Below are 16,310 nucleotides of genomic sequence, written 5' to 3' on the forward strand. Positions count from 1 at the left end.
TCTTGTTATTTCGCAGTCCAACCACATACATTTTCATATTCTCTTCTCTTCCATTGTGTCAGAAATGAAACTCTGATCCGAATGAAGTATTCCAAGTGCATTAATCAAAGAGTTGTGCTCCATCTAGGCATCTATAACTAAATTTCTGTTTCTACAACATCTGTTGGAGAATAAAAGAAGGAGAAATGGAAAGATATACGTAAGAAGAAAAACAGAGGCGCCTATAATGAAATCATGAAAGAGTGATACATCTCACTTCGTGCTGTTGCGTGCAGGTTGTGCTAGCCGTCTGCGTTGTATGTGCAGAGGGCAACCTTCTGGCTTTGTTTTCTTCATGTTACTAGAGTAATGCATATTTACCCCAGAAAATTAGGAAAGAAGGAAAGCAAAAGGAAGAGAATTTAAAAATCATCTATGGTTCCATAGGTAACTGATTTTGATCTTTCATCTTTCTAGCCTTTATTCGATGGATCACATATTTTGTGGCAGATGTTTTTTTTTTTTTTTGCTTGCTTTTTAAAGAAAATAACATACAGAAACATCCATTAAACACGTAAATAGAGCAAATTGTGTTACGCACTAGTCAGCTCCCTTCCCCCTTTCCCTGTAGACAACCACTACCCTGATTTTGGAAAATTCATTTTTTTAAAGTTTTTCATCATATTTGTATCATGAAAGCCAAAAGTAATTTTTCTTTTCTTCTCTATTATTATCAGTGTAGAATCGTGGATTTTTCCTTATTCAAGTATATTGTTTTTCAGGCTCCAATCATCCTAAATGTGGCCAATGGGGGCTTTTTCAAGCAGCTCCTGTGACCTTCCCACACAAGCCTATCAGCTTGAACCCTTCTTTTCCTCTGACACAGCAAGATTTTTCAGGCCCACCTTGTAGGCCCCCTGCCCTGACCATTTCTCTAAGGATCCCTGGTTTCTGCAGTGAACACGTAATAGTTTTTAGAAATCAAGATCTGGACGGTCTATGTGCTTTGCTTTTGGGGTGCTTGTGTTTCCAGATTCTCTCAGAGGACAGAACTGGGAAATACACACACATAACATATTATGGGCTTCTTGGGGAAAAAAACACACCCCTGTGTTTCTCCTTTGTTCATGCACTCACAAAGCTTCTGATACCAGATGTGTGGGTTTTCCACACATCAGGCAATTTTTCTGACACCAGCCGGGTGTCCTATAATTCACTGCAATTTTGACTCTACTTAATGTGGAATTAGCATCAGATCCCACAAGTTAAGGGCTCAGTCCCACAAGACTGCCCCCACTTTTGACACCAATTAAGTCCCAGGTTGCTACCTGTACTTCTAACCATCTGGCTATAAATGAGGGTTCCAACAACCCCCTCCTTGTATTCGATAATTTTCTAGAACGGTTCACAGAAGTCAGGGAAACTTGTGTTTATTGGTTTATTATAAAGGGTACAAATGACCAGCCAAACAGGGACAAGTGGGGAGGAGGGTATGCAGAGCTTCCACACCCCCTCTGGGCACACTGCCCTCCCACATCCAAAGCTGGAAAAGAGGTTTCATTAAGAAGAGTAGCATGGACATATATACTCTACCAAACGTAAAATAGATAGCTAGTGGGAAGCAGCTTCATAGCACAGGGAGATCAGCTCGGTGCTTTGTGACCGCCTGGAGGGGTGGGATAGGGAGGGTGGGAGGGAGACACAAGAGGGAGGGGATATGGGGATATATGTATATGTATAACTGATTCACTTTGTTATAAAGCAGGAACTAACACACCATTGTAAAGCAATTATACTCCAATAAAGATGTTAAAAAAAACCAACAAAACACTCATGATTGAGTAAATCATTGGCCACTGGTGAGTAACTCAATTTCCAGCCCCTCTCCCTTGCCTGGAGGTTGGGGAGTTGAGGCTGAGAGTCTCAACCCTTTAATCACGTGGTTGGTCCCTCTGGCAACCAGCTCCCACCCTGAGGCTGGTTGGGGACCACTAAGAGTCACCTCATTAGCATAAACCCAGGTACAGTTGGAAGGAGCTCATACTGTAAAACAAAAGATGCTCCTCTCACCCCTATCACACAGGAAACCCTTGAGGATTTAAAATAAAAGTCTTGTGCCAGGAGCCGGGGACAAAGACTAAATATATATTTCTTATCATATTACAATATCGCAGCTTAACAGAAGCAACAGTATTCTCCTATCTGTTCCTACACTCAGTTCATTTATTTATTTATTGGAGTATAGTTGCTCTACAATGTTGTGTTAGTTTCTACTGTACAACAAAGTGAATCAGCTATACGTGTACATATATCCCCTCTTTTTTGGATTTCCTTCCCAATTAGGTCACCACAGAGCATTGAGTAGAGTTCCCTGTGCTACACAGTAGGTTCTCGTTAGTTATCTATTTTATACATAGTATCAATAGTGTATATACTTCAATCTCACCCCCCTTCCTCCTTGGTATCCATGTTTGTTCTCTATATCTGTGTCTCTATTTCTGCTTTGCAAACAAGATGGTCTATACCAATTTTTTCAGATTCCACATATATGTGTTACTATATGATATTTGTTTTCTCTTTCTGACTTACTTCACTCTGTATGACACTCAATTTATTGTGACATCACATGTCACATCGTCTCTGGAGGACTCTACTGCCTGCACACTCAGGAGAGAATGAGAATGATAAAAGGTGAATAATGTGTTCCTGTTATTACGAAGATAATTTTCATCTCACAGATGCCCTCCAAGGGTCTCAGGGTCCCCCAAGGCTGACCAGACCACACGCCATTGAGAACGGTGCAGCAGAGGCATCAGCACTGAGAATTATAGGCTAAGGCTTTGAGATCTTTTGTCTTGATCTTTACGGTATTGTCCTTAGAAATGGATCCTCCAACAAACTGTTAAATATCGGCTAACTCTGTAAAAGTTGAATGAAATCCTAATTTACCTTAGGAACTGCAAACTCGTATATATAACGATTACCGACCCTTTCGAGTGGGACCCCAATGAGGGTCCTCCTGCCCGGTGTCCTTGGAGCCAACCGAACGGGACCGAGTTCGGTTCAGAAGCAAAGGAAAGCGTTGTTCTCAGATCAAAGTACGGACAGGTGCGTGATTGCTCTAGGAAATGTGCTTCCCCGATACACAGGTGCAGGGCTGCTTTATAGGGCCTCGTGGGGAGGGGCGGGGTTCTGAGGGGGCGGCCTGAGAGCTCAGCGTCGGGCGCAGCGTCTCTGCACACGGCCCGCCGCCGCCATCTTGGGCTGAGTGCCGTGCGCGGCGCTTCTGCGCACGGCCCCGAGCTGAGGTGCGGGTGCAGTCGTTTCCCACGGGGAACTCCGGGTTGAAGGGCCGGGTGGGAGCCCCGTGTCCGCGGCCTTCTGTGAACGAGAGAGACTGGACTCAGCACAGAGGAGAAGAAAGGTTAGACTTTGTTTTATTACCCATATTCTGTTTATCGCCGGGAATTGTTCATGGTGACGAAACTGCTGCTCAGCGTCTCTGGGACCGACCTGCCCCTCCCCCCCCAGGCCTCTCCTTCCGGGGCGTTTTCCGTCGAGTTCCCAAACGGGAACCTTTCTCCACACCAGTGCCTCTCAGCGTGTGCACTGGTCCCCCCGGGGGACCCTGAGACCCTTGGAGGGCATCTGTGAGATGAAAGTCATTTTCGTAACAGTAGGAAGTCCTCGTGCACCTTTCCTCATTCTCTCGGGAGGAGTTGCTCAGGCGCAAAATCCTCGACTTCTTTCCGACTCCCCCCTAGAAGGGCTCTGGCTGAGCCCTGAGCATCTCTCACCTGGTGCTCCCACCTGTCCTCTCTGCTCCCCCCTCCCCGCCCCCAGGTCCATTCTCGACAGAACCGCCAGAGCGATCCTTTTAACACCCAACACCATGCAGTCTTCTGCGGAAAATGATGTGATGCTGATTGCTTTCACTCAAAGCTGACGGCTTAAAATGCCCTTAAGGGCTTCCCTGGTCTGCCCCAACCTTTCCCTGTATGACCCCCCCGGCTCCCAGCTCTCTCCCCACCACAGGGACTCCTCTCTGTTCCTGGAACACCCCAGACCTGCTTCTGCCTCAGGGCCCCTGCCCTGGCGGTTCCCTCTTCTCCCTCGTCATCGTCTCACTGCCTGCTTTTCCAGGCTTTGCTGAGATGTCCCCGTACCACTGTGTCCTACCCCGCCCACCCTATTTAAAACGGCAGGTTTTCCTACACTGGGACGCCTGTCACCCCCTTCCTGTGCTCTGCATTTTCTTTTCCATTTCCCGCCGCGGCATTTACACTCTTCTCTTTATTTGGTAATTGTGAGTTGTTTATTGTCTGTCTCGCTCTGCTAGCACATCAGTTCCACGTGTCAGGGATTTTGGGCAGCTTTCTTTCACTGATGTATCCCAGGAACCTAGAATGGTGCTTGGCACGCGGTAGACACCGAATCAGTATTTGCTAAACGAATGACTGCGTTATACACAAATGCCTCTAAAGAACTAGGATGCTTGGAATATTTGAAGTTGTGATTTAACTAAGACCAATCATCAGGAATTTGTTGAGCAAATTGATAATCAGAACTCTTTCCTTGTAAGCAACAACAATTCAAGTAAAAGCTTAAACAAAGAAAGGAAAGAAGAAATCTGTTCACTTATAGAATAATCTTCAGGCATGGCTGGATCCAGGAGTTCACATGATGTCATTGGGATTCTGTCTCTTTACTTTCCTCTTCCTCTGTCTACTTCATTCCCAGGCAGCCTTTCCCTTTATGGTGATAATGATGCCACAGGCATCTCTAAGCTTTTGTTACCAGCCGCCCCAGCCACCCCATGCAAAGAAGTGTGTATGTATCCCTGTTGGTTGCGCTTGCTCCCAAGCTCTCAATGGCACAGCAAGGGAATGTGTATATACATCTGTATTTATTTCTGTGTCTGGCTCTGTCCTTGAAAACTACCTGTTCACTCTGATCCCTCCAGTTCCAACCCAACAGCACAGGGTTTATTTTAGCCTTCCCCCTTCATTTCTCCGATAGTGAAGCCAGGCCCCCATTTCCTTAACTGATTTACTGATTTGATCAGTGCTCCTGTATGTGACCGATTCCCCCTCACCCTCCACGGCCGAGTCTCCCCTCATGGGATGGCCTCCTCACCTGCTCAGACTCTTGCACCTCGGCCGCTGTGTTTCCCTCCTGTTCCTGCACAGGTGCTGGCCCTTGTTCTGACCCACTGCACAGCTTTAAGGCTGAATTGTTCAGGACGCGAAGGGAAGGGAAGAGGAAACAGGGCGTCTTTATCTTAATTTATGCCAGTTACCCCAAGAGACTCAGCACCCCCAGGCTGTCCCTGATTTCCAGGACGTGGAGCCCACGAGGCCCCGTGGTCAGTGAGGCAGCTTGCAGCTGGCCTTTGCCCAGCCGTGGTCAGGGATCCTCTCCCCCTTCCCTGGTGCGTTTTCCTCCTGGCTCTTGTTGCTCTCCCCAGTGTTGGTTGGATGGAGTCTTACCCCTCCAGTGCTCAGTGCTGTGCCTGGCACGTGGAGGTATCAGGGAATATTTGCTTGATGAGTGAGTCCCAGGAGAGAGCCGTCCCACGTGGACCGCGGTCTCCGAGTCCACCCCCGAGGGTGGTTGTCCTGGCCGTTCTGAGGCCAGCTAAGGCTTGCGTGCCCTCCATCCCGACACCCCGGCAGGTGGCCCTTCCTCTGGCCGGTGCAGCACCGGTGACATGGGAGCGGACGAGTCGAGGAAGTATAGTTAGCATCATTCATTGCTTATGTCGTACAGGCTGTGAGAACTAATGAAATTTTATGACAGACGGGCAACCACCAGCTTCCCCGTGTTATTTATCTTTCTCGCTTCTGGCTGGGAGCACTGGGTGATTTTTCATTTACATTTAAAAATGCCAAGATGACTAAGCGCAATTCGCCTACTCAGAAAACTAGCAAATTGTATCAATGCACAAGTGTAATGAATAATCATCAGGCATGAGAAATGAGGAGCCGTTAAGCAGGATAGTCTGTCTTATCCCAGCTCCCCTCCCTCCCCCCGCCACCATTTCCACCAGTTCCCAAACGCCAGGGACATGCATCACAGGTTTTTCCTTTGCTCATATCTGGTGTTTGCAGTATGTGCAGTGACAAACAAAAGGTTCTTATGAGTTGTGATGCAGGTACCCATGGCTCAATAGATTTATTTGTAGCAACCTTAGAGGGATGATGCAAATAGATGTAATACATGGGGATTGGGGGGAGGGATTTTTTAAAAAATAGAAAATTTAAAGTAAGAAGGCATGGAGGTCCCAGGAGACAGGTTAATCCTAGAGTGGCAAGAGTCAAAATTGTGAGACTGTGTTTACATAACCAAGAGAAACCCGCCGAACGAATTAATCACAGAGACCCAAACCTGGGAGCTGTATGTACTTTGAAAAATTCTTTTGTATACACGGCTGGTTCTCTTATCTCCTCATTCCTGCAATGTTATCTGTGCTCCCATCCCCACCTGCTTTTGCAGGATCTCCAGCCTCTGCAGTTCCCTGCTCCCCACAAATTACTTCCCGGGGCGGGGTGGGGGGGGGGGTCTCTAGAGGTATCTCACATGTGTTCACTAATAAACGGTTAGGTCTCGTGTAACATCTGCATTGTTTTTTTTTTCCCTTTATTCTCTGCTGCTCCCGTGGGAGTTTGATGAGCTGTATCCTTAAGGCACCAGAGCATCAGCCCCTTGTCTTTCTTCTGGAGCCTTTCAGAGTCTGGAGAATGCTTCCTCTCCACAACCAGTGTTTTCCCAGGGATTTTAAAATTGTGCTGTTTGTGTTCCAGCACCTTCTAGATTTTTTTAGTAAAGAACTCTGGGGCGGGGAGGCAGAGCTGAAAGGCCAACATTATGCTCTTCTCGACACCCAAGCCCCTGCGTCATGACTAAGGCTTTGTGAGGGGCAGTGCTGCTCTGCTCGCCTTCTCTCTCAGGATGGGCTCCTTCCCAGAGGGCTCCTCGCGTCTTTGTGCACCTTGGCACTGGGAGGCTGGACGTGCCCAGACCTGCCTGGCTCCCAAAAGCGGGCACTGGCTCAGGCTCCTGGTAGCACATCTTGATTCAAAGGGGCGCAGTGGGGCTGGGAAGCAATTCAGACACAGGACTCGCCCTTGAGGACTTTATTACGTGAATAGACATGCAGTAAATAAGCAAGTGGTAGGGGAGGGAAAGCTAAGTGGGATGAGAGAGGCACAGATAACGGAGCAGAGAGGACAAAGCAGGAATAGCTTCATGGAGGTTTGCCTTGAGACACAAACACCTGGAGGAGGTGACTAGAAAGGAATTCCAGGAAGAAGGAGCGCAGGGTGGATATTCCCAGCAGCACAACGGGATGGCAAGGCTTCAGATGGGCCAACACCTACACTGCTGGAGGGAATGTTTGGGGAAGTTATGGTGGGAAGGGGGAGTGAGACTATGTACAGGAGACCCGTGGCCAGCGGCTGAGTCCTCTGTGTCTTATTTTGTATGTGGCAAAATATACCCAACTGAGATAATACACCAGATGGAGCCATCAGAAGCCATCGAGGAGCAGCAGGGTGTGACTCTGGGCCAAGCAGGTCCACCTGGGTCAGTGCGTGTTAGATGATAGGAGAGACTGGGGTGGGCAGACCGGTGGGGAGTCTTCTGCAGCATCAGGTATGGGTACAGAGATTGAAGCGTCTTCTCTCTTTTCAACCAAGAAGATGATGGGGTTGGGAGATAGAGCAGGCGGGTATTGAAGTGAGGGAGGAGAGAAGTCCAAGGAGACCCGTACACGAGCATTTAGGAAGAGAGAACAGCATGCTGTCCAAGAGGCGGAGCTTTTTTTTGGATGGAACTTGATGAATCACACCTTCAGCTTTTGTAAGTTGGATGGGATAAAGACAATGATTCCCATTTTCGAGGTAGGAAAATTATGACACAGATTGGTAAGCGGAGTGTCCTTGCTCACAGGGTACAAGGCAGAGGTGACCCTCAAACCCAGACCTTTGGGTTCTAAAAGCTTTGCTCTTTTCCTTACAGACCTGCTAAGTAGATGTACAGAGAGGACAGTAGCAAAAAGGAGTCAACAAAAAGGTGTAAAAATTACGCTATGGGTGAGGAAAACAAATGTATTGTCCTGATTCCTGGGAGAGCCATCAGGTAAATAAACTCCCCTGATCCAACCCAGTGAGAAATTTCCTGGGCAAGTGGATCCATAATCCCATGTAAGTCCCCTAAAAAGAGAGACTAGTGAGAAATCAACTCCAGTGAAAAACAAACTGAGAGGAAATAATTGTGGCAGGGCACTGGGCATTCCTCCCCCAGGGTCCCAGGCTGTCGCATAAGAAAAGCCATAAAATCCATAATAGAAATTGCTTCATCCAGAAGCTTCTGGAAGGTCCGTGCATTCATAACTAGGGCGTCAGTAACAGGCCTATTGTTCTTGGTTATCCTCAGTGATAACCAGCTGCTTATGAAGCATCTGTTTTCTGAGAACTTGGACTCTGTCATGGTCTGTTTTACATCTGGGAATGAGGTGGTGGTATGTTGTTTTTCTCTTGGGTTGGTGAGGAGAGGTGGGAAGACACAGGCTTGCCAGTGTCCTGTTTGTCTTTCTGTTTATTGTTGCAACTGGCCTCATTAGGTCAGGCGAGAGCTGCCAACGTTTATAACTTTGGCTTTTCTAATTAAAGTTCCCCTGAAAAGGCTACCCCTCTCTTCTGACTCTCGGCAGGAATGTGCTCTCATAACACAGGCATCTGCCCCCTGGACTAACCTTTCTCGAAACCAGATAAACAGAGTAATACTAATAAAAATATCCATCTGTGCTTAAAGATAAATAGAGCATTAATATACCAAACTGAGATCTGGATTCTTTCGGAGCCAGCTTTAATGATATTAGACATCTGTTCCAGCTTGCTTTCCACTCATTTTCCATTTTACACGTTCTTACACGAAACCAACAGGAAAGCGGTTTGTCTGGGGAAAAAGGGGTGTCACTTGACCACTGTCCTCTTCTGAGGCCACTGCCCCCATAGAGGGTGAGACAGAAGTATAAACCGATGATGTGCCCTAACATTTGCCCCCCTGCTTGCTTTTTATCATGGATGTTAAGCATGGTGGTCTTTTTGCAATTTTATTCTTGGGTACCAGAATGCCAGTTTATTCATTGTCAACTGCTAATAGAATTGTGGGTAGACCAGATGTACAAATGTTGGCGTGATAGAGGCAGTCATTCTTCTCCTGGAGTCAAGATGTGAAAGTATCTGAAAGCCATTTGTTTACCAGGAGACCAGAAGGTCTCAGCGTGGAAAGATGGAAGAATGATGGTTTCTCTTAAAGAGAACTGTACTTGGATGGTAGAAACCAGCCTCTCAGGGTTCCTTTAGCATTGTTAACACTCGAGAAGAATTGCAGGCAAGATGCTGTCGTAGGACAACTTTCTCCACTTAAGGGCAGACCTGTTGACCTGGGTTTCTTAGATGTAGTGCTAACTCTAAAGGGGTAGGAGCAAGTCAGTGGGAGCAGGGGAAAAGATGAATGGGGGCATTAAAAATTGCTACAGTGATGGGGCAGGGGTGCCACTGACTTTTAGTGTCTGAAGACCAAGGATGCCCAAGTACATCAGCGTGAGGGGCAGCCTTGCCCAGCCATGTCCTGGCCAGTCCCAAATGCTGATGACACATTTTTGAGAGGCATCCACATTTTAAAATAGTGGAAGCACTTTTTTCGAATAAAAATCTTATGTAGAATCCCCAAATATAAACCATATTAAAGAAGAGGTATTTTTTCCTGAAGGAGAGGAGGTCCCTGAAAATTTTGGGGGGGAACAGTTTAAGAATCACTATTTTAGGTGCTATCAGATGGGCATGCAGTTCTGATGTTTTCTTTGGTCCTACCATGTGCTAAGAATCAAGTGGTTTAAAATAATTTTCTAAAGCATAATTTTATTCCTCTTAGCATTTTATATAAAAGTTTTTAACTCTAGATAAAAATGGAAAGAATTATAAATACCCATACACGTGACACCTAGATTCTAAAATTGCCAGTGTTTTTCTCCTTCTGTCTCATCACTGTCTCTCTATATATATTAGTTCATCTTACTTTTAAATTCATGTCAAAGTAAGTTGCAGACATCAGTACTTCCAAATGCGTATCAGGCATTAACTAGAGTCCCGTCTCTGTGTGTAGCCCTTTTTAAGCGATCAGATTTACGTACAATGAAATGAATAGATCCGGCGCATAGTTTGTGAGTTTTAAAAAATACAGTCATGCCGCTCAAACCCTTGTCAAGATGTAAAACATTTCCGTTATCTCTGAAGGTTTCCTGGTAGCCCTTCTCAGCTAGCCACACTCCCATGCTCCTCCCCTCATTCCTGGTGAATACTGTTGCAGTCCTTTTCACCAGGGGTTCGTTTTCCCCATTCCAGAGCTTCGTTTGAATGGGATCACCACATCCGTACCCTGACTTCTTTCATGCAGCAGATTGTTTCTGAGCCTTATCCATTCTGTTGCTTTCATCAGCGGTTCCTTGCTTTTAATCCAGGGGGTGGTGGTTTTGGCTGTGGACTGAAGGGAACTCTGACTTTGGTGATTCATGATCCAGCACTTCCACACCAGGCCATTCTCATTATTTCTGGCAGAATTAGCTTTGTCTGAACAGCAGCAGACAATCTGTCAGGAGGGCTCATTCAGGCAGACCAGCTGACAGCTTGCTGAGAGCATCCTCGTACCTGGTGTCTGAGTGGGCCGGGCAGGCTGGTCGGCATGGCCCAGCAGTCACACCCACCCTGGGCAGAGCCAGTCAGGGGGCTTGTGGCCCTTCAGGAGCGCTGCTCTCTTCTCTTCCCCAGAAGCCAGAAGATTGGGCTGAACCCTCAGCTCTCTAGAGTTCTTTGTTTTTTTAATTGTGGTAAAACATATGTAACATAAAATTTACCATTTTAACCATTTTTAAGCGTACAGTTCAGTGACGTTCAGTATGTTCACACTGTTGTTCTACCATCACCACCATCCGTCTCCAGAACCTTTTCATCATCCCAGACCGAGACTTTATACCCAGTAAAGAGTAACTCCCCAGAAGAAACAGTGACACAGAGAGAACAAGCGTATGGACACCAAGGGGAAAAGGGGGGGATGGGATGAATTGGGAGATTGACATTATACACTATTGATACTATGTATAAAATAGATAACTAATGGGGGAGAACCTACTGTATAGCACAAGGAACTCTACTTAGTGCTCTGTGGTGACCTAGATGGGAAGGAAATCCAAGAAAGGGGATATATGTGTACGTATAGCTGATTCACTTTGCTGTACAGCAGAAACTAACACAACATTGTAAAGCAACTATACTCCAATTAAAAAACAACAACAATAACTCCCCATCCCCCTCCCCCAGCCCCTGGCAACCCCCCTCCTACTTTCTGTCTCTAGGAATTTGACAAATCTAGGGACCTCATAAGTGCAGTCATATAGTATTTTTCCTTTTGTGACTGGTTATTTCACTTAGCATAGCGTCTTCAAGGTTCACGTTGTAGCACATGTCATAATTTCCATCCTTTTTAAGGCTGAGTAATAGTTCACTGAGTGTACAGACTACACCTTCTTTATGCATTCATTTGTTGGTGGACATTTAGGTTGTTTCCACATCTTGCTTATTGTGAGCAATGCTGCAATGAACATGGGAGTGCAAATGCCTGTTTGAGTCCTTGTTTTCATTTCTTCTGGGTATCTATCCAGAAGTAGAATTGTTGGATCACATGAAATTCTATTTTTAATTTTTTGAGGAGCCTCCGTACTGTTTTCCACAGCAGCTCCACCACTTTATATGCCCACCAGCAGTGCACAGCCTTCCAGTGTCTCCACACCCTCGCCAACACTTGCTGTTTTCTTTGATCATAGCCATCTGGATGGGTGTGACGTGGCATCTCATGGTGGTTTTCATCTGCGTTTCTTTAATGACTAGGTAGGGATGTTGAGCATCTTTTCACGTGTGACCTATGCAGATTTTACCTGAGGGATATTCTAAGCGGGACCCGTGATCAAGGTCTAGCAGGACCACACTGAGTTTTCTCTTTCTTTCCAATGGGACAAAGTCTGGGGCTGATTATCCACTGAAGACACTTAGTAGCCATCTTTATCATCATCACCAAAACACACAGTGTGGGTAAAGAGATTCATGCTCTACAAAACTCCTTCTCCTACATTATGTCATTCAACTCTTGGGGCAGTTCTGCAGCGTCCTCCCTCTGGGCCGAGCACCTCCTCCAAGACGTCTCCCAGGGCTCACCACCCCTTCGTCACTTCGCATTGTAAGACAGAAGCCGGAGGTGCCCCACGTGATCAGAGGAGTGGTTTAGACCTCTTCGGCAGAAAATCCAGCTCTGGAAACAAAGTACTGGTTTTGGAGTTTTCTTGAAATTAGCCCATCTGTTTAAGGCTAACCCATGGTTGCCTGTGCAGGAGTCATGGGAGATCCCATGTTTCTCCTTTAATGCCATGTGTCCTCTGTCTGACACTGTGATTTCTCTTAGTGGGCTAGTCATTGTCACTGTTGCTTCATCGGGGGTTCCTGAGAACCCTACTCTGTTAGTGTGTTCTTTCAATGGGTTTTAGTGGTTCTCCCTCTGGGAAGAGTGAAATTTGTGCATTTATTCACTCATTCATTCAACCATTGTGTATTTATTGTGTGTCCACTGTGTGGACACACAATAGTAGTTACTATAGTAGTAACTACAGTAAACACTGGAGACACAGTGGTGAACAAACAAGAGATAATGTCTGGTGCCCTGGATCCAGGGGACTTAGATGGATGGGCCAGGCAAGACCCACTTAACCACAGAGAAAACCCTGCAGGGCGAAGGATGGCCACTTGGGACAAACATGCTTTTTCCTCTGCCAGAAATAAACAAGCTAAGTTTGAGGCAAGAGTCCAGAGTTCCAACAGTTACACTGTCCGAAGAATTCAAGGACCCATTCAATTTTTATCACACTGTCTGTCTAACTGCCCTTTAAGTTCAGGTCTTACCTGCAGAGCTGGTGGACTCTGGGTGCCTTGGTGATTGGAGTGTGATCTGTGAGGCACTGAGAAGAACTTTCCAGTGGCTTGAAATTCCTTTAGTGGGGGTGTCAGATATGTAGGAAGGCTTTGTAGGGTACCTTGAGCCGTAAGTGGAAAACTCCACTGAGAGACAAGGAGCAGCTCAGAATCACAGCGAGGTGTAAATGACTTGATTCACTTCTCAGCAGACGTTTATGGAGCGCTCACTGTGCTCAGTGTGGACAGATGCAGAGCTCTCCCCCTTCACGGATCCCTCTCTCTCTCTCTGTATAGAAGCCAGTGAATATAAAAGAGTAAGCAATTAATATACAGAAAAAACATTCAGAGATCAAGAGCCACGAAGAAACTAGGAAATGCCACCAGGCAGAGAAGGATCAGGAGTGTAGACGCGCCTAGGTAGGGTTGAGAAGCAGGCTGAGACGAGGTTGTGCGGGCACGCACTCGAGTGTGAGGTTGTGCCAGGAAGTACCAGCGGAGGAGTGGGGAAGTGGGCCGGGAAAGAACACAGCTGGCAGAGGTGTGATGCCAAACAGGTGACCACGCAGGCGCTGGGGAACCAGTGATGTTGGAGCTGCGGGACCAGGGCGAGGCATACGGACTGAGGCTGCTCCTGGGGCCATCAGTTCACTGGTAGGTCCAGCCGGGCCTGCATCTGGGCAGAGTGGGATCCAGTGGTCAGAGTGGCTCAGGGGGAGTCACTGATGCCAGCGCCGGGAATCTGGCCTTGTGCATGGGCAGCGTTTGCTTTTTCAGGGATGACATTGCTGGGCTTGTTCTGCAGATAACAACAAACAGGAGGTAGCCGTGGAGAGATCTAGGGAGAGAGCATTCAGGGCAGAGGGAACAGTGTGTGCAAAGGCCCTTTTCTTGAGAAAGGATGTGATGGCCAGTATGGCTGGAGGTGAAGAGGGAGAGGCAGGCTGGGCTCCCGGTCCCCGCACGGCAGTCTAAGCGCAGTGGAAGCCAGCAGAGGGGTCTCGCTAGCATGCCTGCCTTACGTTTTGTTACCACATCTTCCTTGTTCGATCAAGTTTTCATAGTGTGGGAACGGACTGGTCACTTGGAGTAATGGGAAAAGAGCATCTCAGGCAGCCCAGGGCACGGAAGGCAGAGCCTGAGACAATGAGGACAGCACCGCCCCGCTCAGAGCTGTGGGAAGGGCCTCTGTGATGCAGTGCATCCTGCTCTCAGATGAAAGCAGCCCAGGCGGGGACCCTGGCCTATTCTGAGGATGGCCAAGCCTCGAAGAAGAAGAACAATTAGAAAGTAAAAGGATTGGAAAACGGGGAGTTTCCAGCGGCCATTTCTTTGTGTCACTCATGATGCATTTTGACAAAGTGTGAAGCAGGGAAAAAGCCGCGGGATTGCAGGACTGCCTGGCTGGGCCCGCCGAGCAGCCAACAGAGCTCCCCTGCTCCAGGCAGCGGGCTCTCTGCTCCGGTTATGGATTTGGAGCCGAAGCATGCAAAAAGAGATTACAGTTTAGCATTCTCTGCATGCATTCAGTGAAAAATGAGACTGTCATGCAGGCTGGGACTCAATCTACCAGGAAACGGTGGACGCGGGAGCCCTGGCTGCTGAGCAGACGATAGATGGAAAACGCCCAGGCTGGAGGCTCAGGGTTTCCATAGCTCTGGGTGAGAATTTCTTCCTTCTGGCTGTTAAGTCCATCCTTTCTTGTGTCTCTGACCCCACGATATTTCTTTTCCTTTTTGTTTTTTTTTCCTCAGCTTTTTCTCCATTAAAAATGTGTTACCTGGGTTTTAAAATTAGGTAAATGACATGAAGAAGGCGGCCCTTTCAGTTCTGTGTCAGAGGGGGGAAGAGGAAGGCATTGAATCAATTCAAACCAAGACAGTACCTTAAATATTATGTAATTGTTTGGAGACTTTAAGCCTCCTCCAGTCCAAACCCCTCCTTTTAGAGACGAACGAGCAGAGGCCCAGAGGACCCAAGTGACTTCCTCAAGTTCCCATGGCCTCTGGGTCGGCAGAGCCTCAGTCAGAGCCTAAGTCTGCGGACTTTCATGCCAAGACTCTTCCTGTGACACCCACAGACTTAGTTTTCTCCTTTATTTGTGGGGAAACTTGAGTCACTGGCAGAGTTTATTCAGAGTGCAGACAGTCAGAGCCTTTGGTGTGCGACCAAGCTTTGCTCCTTTCCAGATGCCAGGGCCGTGGAAGGGACGTCATGGCCCATTACCCCTGCTCTCTCCTTTGTGCCGGCACAAATGCCATGCCACGGCCTTGGCACCGGGGCTGCAAGGGATTGGGTTTGGTGCCCTAGCGGGGCCCGTGGCTTCAGGACAGGGGTCCCCACCCTCAGAAGAGGGAGTGAGACAGGTGGGCTATAAAATGTGCGGTGGATCAGGCTGATCGTCCAGACCCCAGACTTCCTGGTTTTTCATCTTGCCTCTTACTTGCTGTGTGAACGCGGACTGTTTGTTTAACCTTCCCCCTGTAAAGCAAGGATGCAGATATCCACACCACTGTAGTAGTTATTTATTGCTGAAGAGCCTTGCTACTACACACACAGTGGCTTGAAACAACACATATTTATTGTCTGCAGTTTCCCTGGGTCAGGAATCCAGGCACAGCTCAGCCAGGTCGTCAGCAAGACTGAAGTCAAAGGGTCTGGCAGGGCTGAGGTCTCATCTGAGACTTGACTGGGGGAGGATCGACTCTCAAGCTCACTGAAGGTGTTAGCAAAATGTGTGACCTTGTGGTCGTAGGACCAAGGGACTCATTTTCTTGTTGGCTGGTGACCAAAGGCCATTTGCTTTCTCAAAATCAGCCGGGGGGCGGGGGAGAGGCTCCAGCAAGCCAGGCACTGTAATCACACACATGTTATCATGTCCCCTCTGCTGTCTTCTAGTGAGTAAACGCAAGTCCCAGGTCCCACCCACCACTCACTCAAAGGTATGGGTGGGGTCATGACACAAAGGTATGAACACAGAAGATGGGGATCCTGGGGTCAGCTTTAGAGTGTGTCCACCACAGTGCCTCATAGGGTTATCGTGAGAAGGCAATGAGTTAACACACATCAGGCCCTTAGAAGAGGACCCTTTCTCAGGAAGCACAGTGAGTTGGTTGTGGTGGAGGTGGTGGTGTTACCATCATCAGAAGAAGATGCCTCTAACTTGTACTTGCTCTTGGAAGGCCTTTGAACAGTCTTTAGGGAATCCGGGAAGACAGGATTCAATTTAAACAAACACCTACAGTAGTTAATAAATGAAAAAATTCCAGTAACCACTCTCACTTAATTTCATTTTCTTGGTTGGAGATTGCA

The 16,310-nt window shown here is 47.5% G+C and overlaps 1 protein-coding gene across 2 annotated transcripts in view; it reads left to right on the top strand.

Annotated features, from left to right (window-relative positions):
• The first annotated feature begins 3,268 nt into the window (after positions 1 to 3,268).
• Positions 3,269 to 16,310, top strand: part of HS3ST3A1 (heparan sulfate-glucosamine 3-sulfotransferase 3A1) — a 378,323-nt gene continuing 365,281 nt past the window's right edge. For both annotated transcript variants that reach the window (XM_079903874.1, XM_079903876.1), the window contains exon 1: positions 3,269 to 3,403. The gene's annotated coding sequence lies outside the window, so the exon portion shown is untranslated. The remainder of the gene's footprint in view (positions 3,404 to 16,310) is intronic.

This window comes from Stenella coeruleoalba (genome assembly GCF_951394435.1).
Source record: "Stenella coeruleoalba genome assembly, chromosome: 19".
NCBI classification, from domain to species: domain Eukaryota; kingdom Metazoa; phylum Chordata; class Mammalia; order Artiodactyla; family Delphinidae; genus Stenella; species Stenella coeruleoalba.